Genomic DNA, 12,576 nt, shown 5'->3' on the forward strand with positions numbered 1-12,576 from the left:
ATGGAAGTGGAAAGAGACACCAAAATGGATGAAAATACATCAATAATGGGGATGCTGCAGAAATTTCAGGGAAATATGAAGGACTTGAAACTAATTTCAGAGGAAGACTCTAATCTGAATCAACCTTACATGATGGTATATATAATGCACATCTGATTAAGTGTAATTGTTACTTTCTTTTAAAAATGACTTTTTTAATAGTGTTCTTGGCTGTAAATCTAAAATGTGGCTGAAATCATTTGCTTTTGTTAATGGATTAAATTTCCTATTTAGTGTAATAAACATATGTCTTAGTTTTCTTTGAACTTGAAAACAAAAGTAAGTTTAGGTAATAAACAGGCTTACCCAATAGCTAAAAGAAAAAAGAAAAAAATTGAAGTCATGCTAAATCTTGAATTAAAAGTCAATCTATATATTCCAAGTAACCTAAAAATCTTTAAATTTTAGAAGCAACTTCTTATGTCCCCAAAAGTCAAAGAAGGAGCAGTGTCAAAGAAGTGAGGCCCTGACTGTATATGGCAACATCTTTGGTATCACAAGGGATAAGTGAAATGAAAATGAATCATGTGCACCCACAGGTGAGTGGATGTAGAAAATGTATAGATACACACCATGGAGCCTGTCTGGCCATAAAGAAGAGTGGTATTGTGTCATCTGCAGGAAAATGGTGGATGTGATGGGCAAAGAAGTCAGAGTCAGAAAGACAAATATCACACGTTCTCCTAAAATCTGAATGCTAAAAAGGATAACAAGATAGTAGAAAGCACAAAGTTAGACAAGAGGAAAGGAGCAATGGAGAAGGGCAGAGTGTTAGGGTAGATAATGGGGGAGAGAGATGACCTAAACATTCATATTGAAACAATGTAAACTAGAGAGAAGGTAGAGCAAAGGGTACAGGAAAGTGAAAAAGATCAAAGTATTAGAAGTTACATGCATGTTGTAAGCCAGCCAAATTAGCCCATTAACCCTTATAATCAATATGAATTAAATGGAGTATCACTGTGCCATAAAGAAAGATAAACCTGAGTCATTTGTAGGAAAATAGAAGTACCTTGAGACCAATTTTTAAGTAAAATAAATCTGACACACAAGCTTAAATATCATGTGGTTTCTCTTATATGAGAAACTGAAACTTCAAACAAAGACCAAAATAAAAAATAGATAATAGGAAAAAAGGAGACAGATCTTTAATGAACAGGGGACAAAGAGATGGAAGGGTGAGGAGGAAGAGGATAAAAAAAGTTTATGCATGTTATGTATATACATCAATCCCACAAGGGCTGTGCTTACTATGTATACAGCAAACATGAGCTAATTAAAAATGAAAAGATGACACGTTAAGAAATTAAAATTGAAAAAAATGTGAAAAGAAAATCAACAGTACTGAAATCTCTCTAAGCTATCTTCTTTCATTTCCTTAGCACTTTCATATGAAGAAATTCTAGAATCTCTTGATTTCAAGGTGGAAAATAAAAATTAACAGAAACTGTAAAATACATACTTGAGATAAAAATTTTGTATCTGACAGATTTCCAGTTTATCACAGAGGAACTATGTTTACTTTATCCTTAAGAACATGTAACCAGCTCAGAAACCCAAAATGCACTGATATTCCCATAAGGAAGACATATGGTGTCAGAGTCAGAGATTTCTATCCAAAAATCAACACGTCTAAAAAATACATTAAAGGATCAGCAGAAACACAGCATTTATAACTTCTCTATATATATGAGAGCTCTGCTCCTATACCTTTGCCACAATTCCTAGCTAACTATTGAGTCAGCAGAGAATATTTTAAGAGATCTGTCAAGAGATGACCACATCAAAAACGATCAAGAGAGGGCCGGCCAAATAGCTCAGTGGATTAAAGCACCTGCAAGCAGGCATAGGGGCCAGGGATTCCATCCCCAAACCTGCCATGCCGGCCCTGCCCCCAGGGTGTGCTGAGATGGCAATTGAGACTGGGCATGGTCGCAAGCCTATAATCCCAGCACTTGGAAGGTTGTTAACAGGAGGATCACTACAAGTCCAATCTAGTGGTGAGACCCTGAACACCCTGTAGACCCTTCCCTAAAATGAAAAAATAAAAAATGATCAAGAGGAGTGATCATTTGAAGGTGGAAAAATCATTGTCTGTACCAGTCACACATTTAAGTTCAATATTAAACAAATTAAAAGTCCCAAAATGACCTGCAGTTCTACAGATCTCCCTGCACAGGATGACTAAAGAAGGCAGAAAAGCTCCTTCTCTAGGACAACACTGAAACCAACCCTCATGGGTGCCAATCGCCCCACCGTCCTGACCCTAGTGTAGCCTTCACTCCTCCTGCAGGTGTTGCCTCCAGCCCTACACGAGCAGGGGTGACTCAGCCTGGATCAGCACAAATTCATTTTTTTAAATTTATTTATTTATTTTTGGTGGAACCAGGGATTGAACTCAGGCCCTTGCGCTTGCCAGACAAGCACTTATTCTACTGAGCTATCTCTCCAGCCCCTCAGCACAAATTTACAGAGGAGTCCAGTACTATTAAGGGGTAGGTAAGCAACTGCAAGTAGAGTATGGATATTTGATGTGTTACCCTTTATAATTTAAAAACAACTGAGTCACTATCAAAAATATTTTGTGTTTCTTTTTGGTCACATGTATACCTTATATACTGTTTAGAAACAGAATGTTTATCTTTAAAGTAGTTGCCCACTATGTTAATATAGGTTGAGATAAAGCCTTTATTTACGTTTACCTCATTTACTATTATATAAAAATATTCTTTCCCAATAGGCATGGTGCTATACTCCTGTAATCCCTTCACTCAGAAGACTCAAGATGATCTGACTGCAGCAAGTTCAAGGCCAGCTGGGGCTATATAATGAGACCTTATCTCTCTTAGTAAATGGGGATTTTGAGTTTCTCTTTTTCTATTTCTCAGTAAGCACTCACTGCAGACTTAGTATGGGTTATGCACTCTCTTTACCTGACCATCATGTTTTGGTGCTCCAACATGATGATGCCCATCATGAGCCTGGTCAGGTGGGAGGCGAGTGAGCTGAGCAAGCACACTGGACAACTCACATTTTGGCCAGCTGCTGAGAGCACAGCAAAGCACAGTGCTGAAAACACAGGACAGAGAATGGTCTCGGGGAAAGGGATGCAGTCAGGCTGAGGCAGAGTCCATGCAGGTGGCCCAAGCAGACACAGCACAGTGGCTTCAGACTATGATATCTCCACTGATCTCCTTGCCACTCCATGCTGCAGGGTGAGCTCACTCCTCAGCAGCCAATGGCTCCACACTGGCCAACCCTGCAGCAATAGGTCAGGCCTTCTCTGTGTCAGACTCTCTCTCCCTCTTTGGCTGTGGAAGTCTTCTGCTTCTCAGGCCGCTAGAATTACCCTGGGCACCCATGGAGAACACAGTGTCACCTCTCAGTTAAAGCCCTACAGGCCCTGGGTACAGGGCAGGGGCCATGTGAAGGAAACCAAACTCATTGGAAGTCTGCCTAACCCAAGTCAGAAAAACTGTTCTGAGGAAACATAACACAAACGCAGGGTGAAGAGAGCCTGTTCAGGATGTGCAGGAAAATTCATGGACCCAAGAGAGAAAGGGGGAACCACAGAGATGACACCATAGACTTAAATATGAAAAGTTTTTCCTGTATTTAAATTGTACAAGTTTAGGGCTGGGGAGATAGGTCGGCAGTCTAAGCACCTGCCTAGCAAGCGCAAGGACCAGAGTTCCATCCCCAGTACTGGTACTACATGCCATGCCAGGCCAGCACCGAAACCCGGCATGGTGGTGCACACCTGTAATCCCAGCACTAGGGAGGCTAAAACAGGAGGATTACAAGTCCAAGCTGTGTAGTGGGATCCTATACGAAGCATATGATTTTAAAAATTGTGTCAGAATAATGTCTATTTTGGTTTTTTTTAGTTTTGTTTTGTTTTTTGAGACAGATTATCACTTTGTAGATGACTGGCCTTGTATCCAAGGCAGTCCACCTGCCTCAGCCTCCTGAGTGCTGGGATTACAGGTGTGCACCACCACGCCAAGACTGACTAAGTCATTCTAAATCAATTAATCTTAGTCACTCTGAAGCTCAATGGTTTGTTTTTTTCATTTTGGTTACAGCAACTAAACTCAGGACCTTACACTTGCCAGGCTTATACTGCTGAGCTATTTCCCCCGGTCTTCCTAACGCTAAATGTTGATGCTAGGCCTATGTCATATGTTCATTTTACTGTACTAAAAGCTACTATTTTTCCCCATCCATATGGATAAATTTTGTCTTTTGCTTTTGAGACAGGTCCTGGCTGTATAGTTCAAGCCAGCCTTGAACTCGCTATGTGACTTAGGGTGACCTCGAGTTTGTAGCAATCCTCCTGGTCCAGCCTCCTGAGTGCTGGGATGTGCCACCACATCCAGTTACAAATTTCTTCTAAGTGGCATTTTTATCCCTGAATATTTTGGTTCTTGCGTGCAGAGATTGTCATGTTGATCCTTATACAATCACAGTACAGTAGAAGTGAAATGCTATCAGGAGGCCAACATTAGTAAGTTAAAAAGAATTCAAAACATGAAGAAATCTGATCCCACATTCTTTCTAAAACTTAAAAAATTAAGACAAACAGAAAGCTGAATTCTCTGTCACGCAGTTCTCGGAGTAGACCGACAGGCTTCTGTGGTTAGGTGTTTGTCGGGGAAGCACACCTGTGTTGTGGTCTGCCTTAAATAAACCTGCACCTGTGGCGGCTTTTGAAAAACTGCTATCTGGGATGCTGATGTCAGTTGTTCGCCCACATGCAGCACTCTCCCCACCATACAACTTTCTGTCAGGCTCTCATTTACACATGGCCCACTCCCAAAACTTCACCTGAAGGAAACCTGTTTAGAGCAGGAAAATTTCTCTGAAACACAACAAACAAAATCCCCAGGAAACCCCTCTGACACCATCCACCCATGCCCTCCAGCTCAAGACTTCCAGTGGTCTGTTCCCTCTCTGATCTAGGGAATCTTGGGATTTATCTTTGGGAAAGGCATCTGCTCTAGTCAAATATATCTGCTTTCTCAGTGGCACAATGCTGGCCTGATAAGCATGAGGGCATGAATTCAATTTCTGGTACATTGAGGGGTCAGGGAGACAGCTCAGCAGACATAAGTGCCTGCCTGGCAAGCACAAGGTCCTAAGTTCAATCCCTGGTACCAAAATATTAATTAATTTAAATTTAATAATAAATCTATCTGCTTTCTTTTGAACCAGGAATCAAACTCAGGACCATGTGCTTGACAGGCAGGCACCATGCTGCTGAGCTATATCCCCAGCCCTATAAACTGCTTTCTTTTTCCTTTAAGGTATACACTTCTAATTCCTGTTTCAGAGCCTTTTTTATTCTTATTTTCCTTCCCATGAATTTAACTTTCTTGTTAGAACCCTAAAATATTTAAAACTGAGTCTAGCTCTCTCTCTCTCTCTCCCTCCTTCCCTTTCCCACCCTGTTTTTCTATTCTTTTCATCTTTTTTAAATTTCGAGACAGGGTCTTGCTAAAGTACCTAAAATATCAAGGCTGGGCTCAAACTTGTGATTCTCCTGCCTCAGTGTCCTAAGTGTCCACCACCATGCCCGACTTGCCCTTTGTTTTTTATATGGCTTGGCAACTTGTAGACTCTTATTGCTAATCTGCCTGCCAAGTTGTGCTTGCCTTTTTGGTTTTGTTATTGCAGAACTGGGGACTGAACTCAGACCCTTGCACTTGCCAGGGAAGCACTTATTCCACTGAGCCATCTCCCCAACCCCTATGTGCTTGTCCTTTTAAAAAAAAACTTATTTCGCTTTCAGTCATTTTATTCACCTTTAATATTTCAGAAAAGAAAAGCCAAGAACTGGGAAGATGAAGACTTTTATGATAGTGATGATGGTACATTCCTTGATCAGACTGGTCTGATTGAGAAGAAGGATCTGAACTAGATGAAAAAGGCTGGGAAGATTGATGAGAAGCCAGAGACCTTTGAATCACTGGTTGCAAAGTTAAATGATGTTGAAAAAGAACTTTCTGAAATTTCTGAGAGGCTCAAGCCTTCCAGCAAAGCTCTCTCAGTCAGCATCTCTGGATTCATTATATGTGTTCATGTCAGAAATTAAATCAGGGAATACATCTGATGGTGTATCTTGGAAGAAACTTCACCTGAGAATTTTTGAACTGAGGAGAGAACAAAAGAGACTAAAAGGGTTAATTAAAATTCTAAAGTCAGCACAGATCCCTGAACTACAAAAAACTGAAAGTCAGACTGCAGATTCAGGAAACAAAGCTAAGAAGCTTACATTGCCTCTTTTTGGTGCCATGACAGGTGGAAGCAAATTCAAATTAAAAACTGCAACAGTAGGGAAATTGCCTCCAAGCAGCCATAACTCCCTCCAGCTCTAATGAGACTAAAGGATGAGCCTGAAGCAGGAGGAGAAGGAAGAAGAGGAAGAACAAAAAGAAACAGGAGCATGAAAAGAAAATGAAGCAGTGGGCTGCTGCCAGGGATAGAGGCAGACGCAGTAGGCCAGGAAATAAACGCTCCTGCAGACCTCCTGTGCTATGCAGGAGGCGGCCATAAAAACATCCCTTAACCCAACCGATTAGAACAGAATAAAGGTTGATAACTTTATCAAGAGACTAGTGAGGCAGCTTCATCACAAGAGGAACCCTCAGCACCAGATAATGAACATAAGAGCAGCACCAATGAATTGAAGAAAAAGAAAGCTCCTGGTCTAAGCAAATTTCTACCTACACGTTCTTCAAAATATCCTGAAGATGATCTAGACTACTGTGTACGGGTTCCATCTGAAGGTCAAAGTGGAGATGGCAGAACCCACCTTAATGACAAGTATGGCTGTTGTTTTAAGACTCTCAGAGGACAACCTGTGGACCATGTACACAAGATATTTTGGATGTTATGTCCAGCTGAGGACAGAGATGTTCAAGTCGGGTGACAGGCCTTTTCTTCCATGCTTTTGGTTGCTTAAATTTATTCTCCTGAGATTTTGGTGTTTATGTTTAAAAGTACTTGTGTATATATGTAAAAAGGAAACCACATACTTTGAGAATTAAAAGATGAGACGTGACCCTCTTTTAAATGAAATACAAAATAAATAAATAAAACTGAGCCTAGTGAGCCACACTGAGTCAAGTGTGGTGCCCTACCCTCTTGTCCCCATCAGCTCATCTTAGCTCTCCATAGCCATGCAAAGCACAGAACAACAAGCTCCTCTCAAAGTCTGTCACTTTCCTGTCTGTTCCTCACTTCTAACCTACACTGAATTAGTGCTTTCTAGAGTGGAGAAAGGGGTCACGAAGAGTATTGAATGACACTCAAAAAGGGGCACTGCTGGTTAAGGCTGAGGGGCACAGCTCCACAACAGACCCTGCACTGAGTGTGGGTGAGCATTGGGTTCCATGCCCATCCCACCAAAAAAGAAGAAACCAAAACTAGTAAGACTTATTTGGGAAAACAGATGAGAAACTAAATGTTTTTTTATTCTAATTTTTTTTTATTTAAAGTGTTTATACACATAGCAATGTGTAATTGAATTCAAAATCCATTTTAATGACAAGAAGAAAGTGAAAGCCCATGGTACCAAATACTCAGTTGGTGATTCCTCAGCACTAGATGCAAATATAACTGTGTCTGCATATACACCAACTCAATCCTTTCAGGGCTCCAACAGCAAGGCCTCCAGAGTAGGGACTGCCTGGAGTTAGAGTGAAAATCTCAGTTTCATTTATAAAATGGCATGACTATAATGCACACACAAGACTGATGAGCACTAAATGTGAAGCACCTAAAACATGGCTGCAAAGCATTATTTTAACATCTTTAATTATTGTTTTATATGGAAAAAAGTAACAACAATTTGAACTGACATGAAAGCTTAGCTATGAAGGTAGGCAGAATAATGACCTATAAGATGTCCTAGTTTTCAGAGCCTGTGAATGTTTTATACCACATGGCCAGAAAAAACAAAGGCTGCAGATGGAATCATACTGACCTTCACTTGTGATTATCCAGGATTACTAATGGGGGCACAACATAACGATCAGGGTCCTTAAACAAAAACATAAAAGGCGACAGTGAGAGGGATGTAAAGATCCTGCACAGTTGGCCTGGGAGGGTAAAGTGGGCCATGAGCAAAGTATGTGGCCCTTTTTCTGGCCCTGGAAACATGCTCCCTCAAGCGACTCTGGAAGGAGCACAGCCCTGCAAATACCTTGACTTTAACTCAAAGACCACATTAGATGCATAAAGTTAGTGAGTACAGTACATTATGTTTTAAGCACCAACTTCATGATAATTACAGCTCCAAAAGGAAAGTAATATATACATGTTAGCTCATAATTTCCTTGTATAATTAGGTCAACCAAGTATTTTTATTTAAAAGAATTTCTCTTTAAGGCAAAATAAAATTGCCATTATAGCAAACATGTAATAATTATAAGGGTAAGACAGCTTTATTATTATTATTTTTTTTTTTGGCAGAACTGGGGATTGAACTCAGGCTCCCCGGCCCCAAAGCAGCTTTCCTTGTCCTCAATTCAGATGTTTTTTCACTCACTTATTTTTTAATTCAACAAATACATACCAACACAGGAATGCAAGTGAATGAAACATTATGATCAGATGAAAACACAGATTACTAATTATATTTTTATGATGTACGGGGTAGAGGGAGGCAATGTCAAGGAAAGCTTCCTCAAAGAGATGATATCAAGGCTACAAGTGAAAGATGACTAGAAGTGAGACAAAAGGAGACCAATATGGTCTAGATAGACACCAATAACATTGACAATTTGAAGTTAAAAGAAAATATGACCGTTCAATGAGATCAATTTCTGTATACTGATGCAAGCCCAGACTACATACTCTGCATGTTTCAATACACCTAGTTTTATACCGAGTTACTGTGTGCTATGCAAACCAAAATGTTACACAGATGTAAATTTGGTATATGATATAGTTACAGTGATTCTGTATAAATGACTATAACACATACTTGGTTATTAATAACTTCATCCAGTTCCACTCATAAACAACATGTTTTCTAATATAATATCAGAATACTACTTATTTATATGTATCTGAAAGCAAATCTCATGTATGTACTATTATTTTAAATGCTATGCATTGAAACATCACAGTAGTAACTGTGCTATATCATGCTCTTATATGGCAATCAAGACAGGTAAAACTGGAAAGAAATTAACTTACAGTAAATAAACTTTTTATTAAAATCACAGAAGAAAATGCTAAGATTAAATCTTACCAAAATTACTCAATAAAGGAGTAACAGACCCATCTTTGAATAACCACCTCATTATGTTTATGATTTTTGCCTACACTCTGAACAAGCCTACTGCATTAGCCCCAAAACAAAACTGAAGCAGTAACTGCTCCTTAGTTCCCCTATTTTTGTTTTGTTTGGGGGATTTTTTCAAACTTATTTTTATGGGACTGGGAAGACAGCTTGGCAATCTAAGCTGAGCATGGCAAGCACAAGGACCCGGGTTCGATCCCCAGTACCACATGCTGAGCCAGACACACCACGCCAGCCACCACAACTGTGTGTGGGGGCACATGCCATTAATCCCAGCACAGGGGGAGCTGAAACAAGAGGATAACTATGAGTTCAAGCTGCATAGCAAGACCCTGTACAAAATAAACTTTTTAAAATTTTTATTGGTACATTTTATATGATAATCATATTTATCACAGGGAATCTGTACCTGTGCAAATTGTAAGTTTTTTTTGAGGCAAGGTCACTATACATTCCAGGCTGTCCCTGAACTCACAATGATCCTGCTTCAGCCTTGCCACTGCTAGGATTACAAATGTGTGCCTCTATACCCAATACTTCACCTATCATTCTGCCATCATATTGGTTTAAACAGATTCTATGTCTTATGTAATCTTAGCTAATAAATCTGAAGGTTCCAGTTTTTTTAATCTATGTGAAAGCAGAAATACTGTATATCTGAGCCCTGCAAATTTTTTTTCTTTCTTTCTTTCTTTCTTTCTTTTTTTTAAAAAGATCTACCTACAGTAAAAGCAGATTTTTTTCATTTATGTATTTGGCACATGGTCTCGCTATGCAGCTTGGAATAGTGATCCTGTTTTCAGCCTACCCAGTGATAGGATTACAGGTGTGCATCAATATGCCCAGACTGGGTCAACAGCTCAGCACGCCTGTCAGCACGGCACGTGGAGCAGGGATCAAACTCTGGTCCTTGCACATGCCAAAGCAGGCACTTAGTCCACTGAGCTGTATCACAGACACGCCCTGCAAATTTTTCATTATTCATAAAATATAAGCAAGGACACAGTGTAATACAATAACTCAGAAATTGTCCTCACAGTGAGAGTAACTGGGTTCCTAGGGTTCCAAGTGCCTAAGGCCAATCACTTCACACTTGAGTCTTGTCCATAAAGGGGACAATAATGGTACCCTTCCTACAGGCATGCTGTGAGAAGTAAATAAGACAATGGATTCAGAAGAAACAGCATGGGCCTGCACAGGATGAACACCTCAAAAAACATCAACGTTATGGGCAGTGAGGAGTAGGAAAAACCCAGACTCAATTAACACTTTGGGGTAAGATAAATTGCAATGCATATAAACATGGAGGCTTAATATAGAGGTATTTTTGAGTCACAGCCAGAAATATAAAACTTGAATAGGTTTACATATTTAACTGCATATAGTTTCACAGAATTATGAAGCCATAATTAGGATTAATCTGATCCTTGGAGAGCTTCCCCAGCCCAGGTGCTATAGGTGGTTGTGGGCCCTGGGAAGTTTTGCAGTTATGTAGAGCAGTTCAGGCACTCCCACACATGCTCCTGTTAGAACTCACCACCTCATCCAGGCCCACAGGCAGTGGTCCAAGCCATCTTGAACTGTAGCATCACAAACTGGGAATCAATAAAACATTTCTTTTTTAGGTTGATTAAACTGGATGTTTTATTAGAGTGGTAAAAGCTGACTAACACAGAAATAGGTAAGTTTTATAAACAGGTAATATGTAACTCCTTTGAACTAATAGCTCTTGTGCGCTGGTTAGTTAAGGAAAAGATAACCCCAAATCATTGTCTTCAGTTAAAATATTAGGCCTGGGCAGGTAGATCAGTGTGAAGGTTCTGGGTTCAATTTCACACACAAAAAAATAAATAATTCCTAACCTGTATGCTTCTCATGTCCTTATTTGTCCTAATAGACACATTGAAATTCATTCCTATGTGACCTTAATGACCTCATAGTAATACCATACTTAAAAAAAAAAAAAAAAAAGTAAAAAAATTAGTGTCTATTAAGTTTACAAAATATTGGGTTTCAATGTCAGATTTCTCACAGTAACTTTCTACCTATAATTCTTTATCCTTCAATTATATATCCTATCTTTTCTAATCTAAATCCTCCAAAAGTTCTTCTTTGCCCTTAGCACAAAGTTTCATTTATCCCTTAATACAATATTGCTTTGCAAATAGCTTATTAAATTCTTAGTTTGTTTCATAATTCCTAATACCTTACTGAAATTTAACAGGGTTCAACTTAATTCATTACTTAGTTGTCAATATTTACCACATATAAGTGACTATGATAGACATTATTAGGTTTACAAAGAATGGTCATATATCTAGTGGAAAAGGCAAAACAAGTAGATGGCCAGTCTTAATACATTGTAGAAAATGTTTAGAAGTGCCTAATACAAGAAGAGTTTGGGGACAGCAGACATTAATGGGAGTAAGTATCAAAGAAAACGAGTTTGGGGACAGCAGACACTAATGGGAGTAAGTATCAAAGAAAACAGCTTGGAGAAATATTCTTGCATCTGGGTCTTGAAAGCCATGTAAGAATGAGATGGAGAGCATCCCAAGCTTAGGCCAGAGAAAGAAATCTCAAAAAGAGATAAAGTTGAGTGTGGTGGTATACATCTATAATGCCAGCACTCAGGAGGTTGAGGCAGAAAGAGTGCCACAATTTCAAAGCCAGCCTGGGCTACATAGTGAGTTTAATTTAAGGTCAGCCTAAAATACATAGCAAGATTCTAAGAAAGAGAAAGAAAGACAGACAGACAGATAGACAATACCAAACAAAGCTTTAGTTTGACAAGAATGTGTAGAATTTACAAAGAAAAGTGGCACGAAAGCAACTGGAAAAATAAGTTATAGCTAGATAAAGGATGGTGTGAATACTGACCTAAGAGCTCAGCACTTCAATCTGCTAAAGAATGAGAGATGACTAAAGAAAAACAGTTTACCTGAGCCTTCACCACCAAAGCTGTACTTACCAATGGATTACTGTTTTATATGTAAATAATTATATATAAGATCAAAATAGAAAATTATAGTTTTCATTTGCATTAGAGTTTAGATCCAATTTCATTAAATTCTGCCTTTTGTAATTCAGGCTACCAAACCAAGCCATATTTTAAGTGTATCCTTAGGGCGCAGGGAGATGGCTCAGTGGAATAAGCGCTTCCCTGGCAAGCGCAAGGGCCTGAGTTCAATCCCCAGTTCCACCAAAAAAATAAACAAATAAATAAA

The 12,576-nt window shown here is 39.2% G+C and overlaps 1 pseudogene; it reads left to right on the forward strand.

Annotated features, from left to right (window-relative positions):
• On the forward strand, nucleotides 1-6,970 carry LOC101577285 (annotated as a pseudogene).
• Nucleotides 6,971-12,576: the final 5,606 nt, after the last annotated feature.

Source organism: Octodon degus, unplaced genomic scaffold (genome assembly GCF_000260255.1).
Source record: "Octodon degus isolate 3935 unplaced genomic scaffold, OctDeg1.0 scaffold00269, whole genome shotgun sequence".
In the NCBI taxonomy this organism is placed as follows: Eukaryota; Metazoa; Chordata; class Mammalia; order Rodentia; family Octodontidae; genus Octodon; species Octodon degus.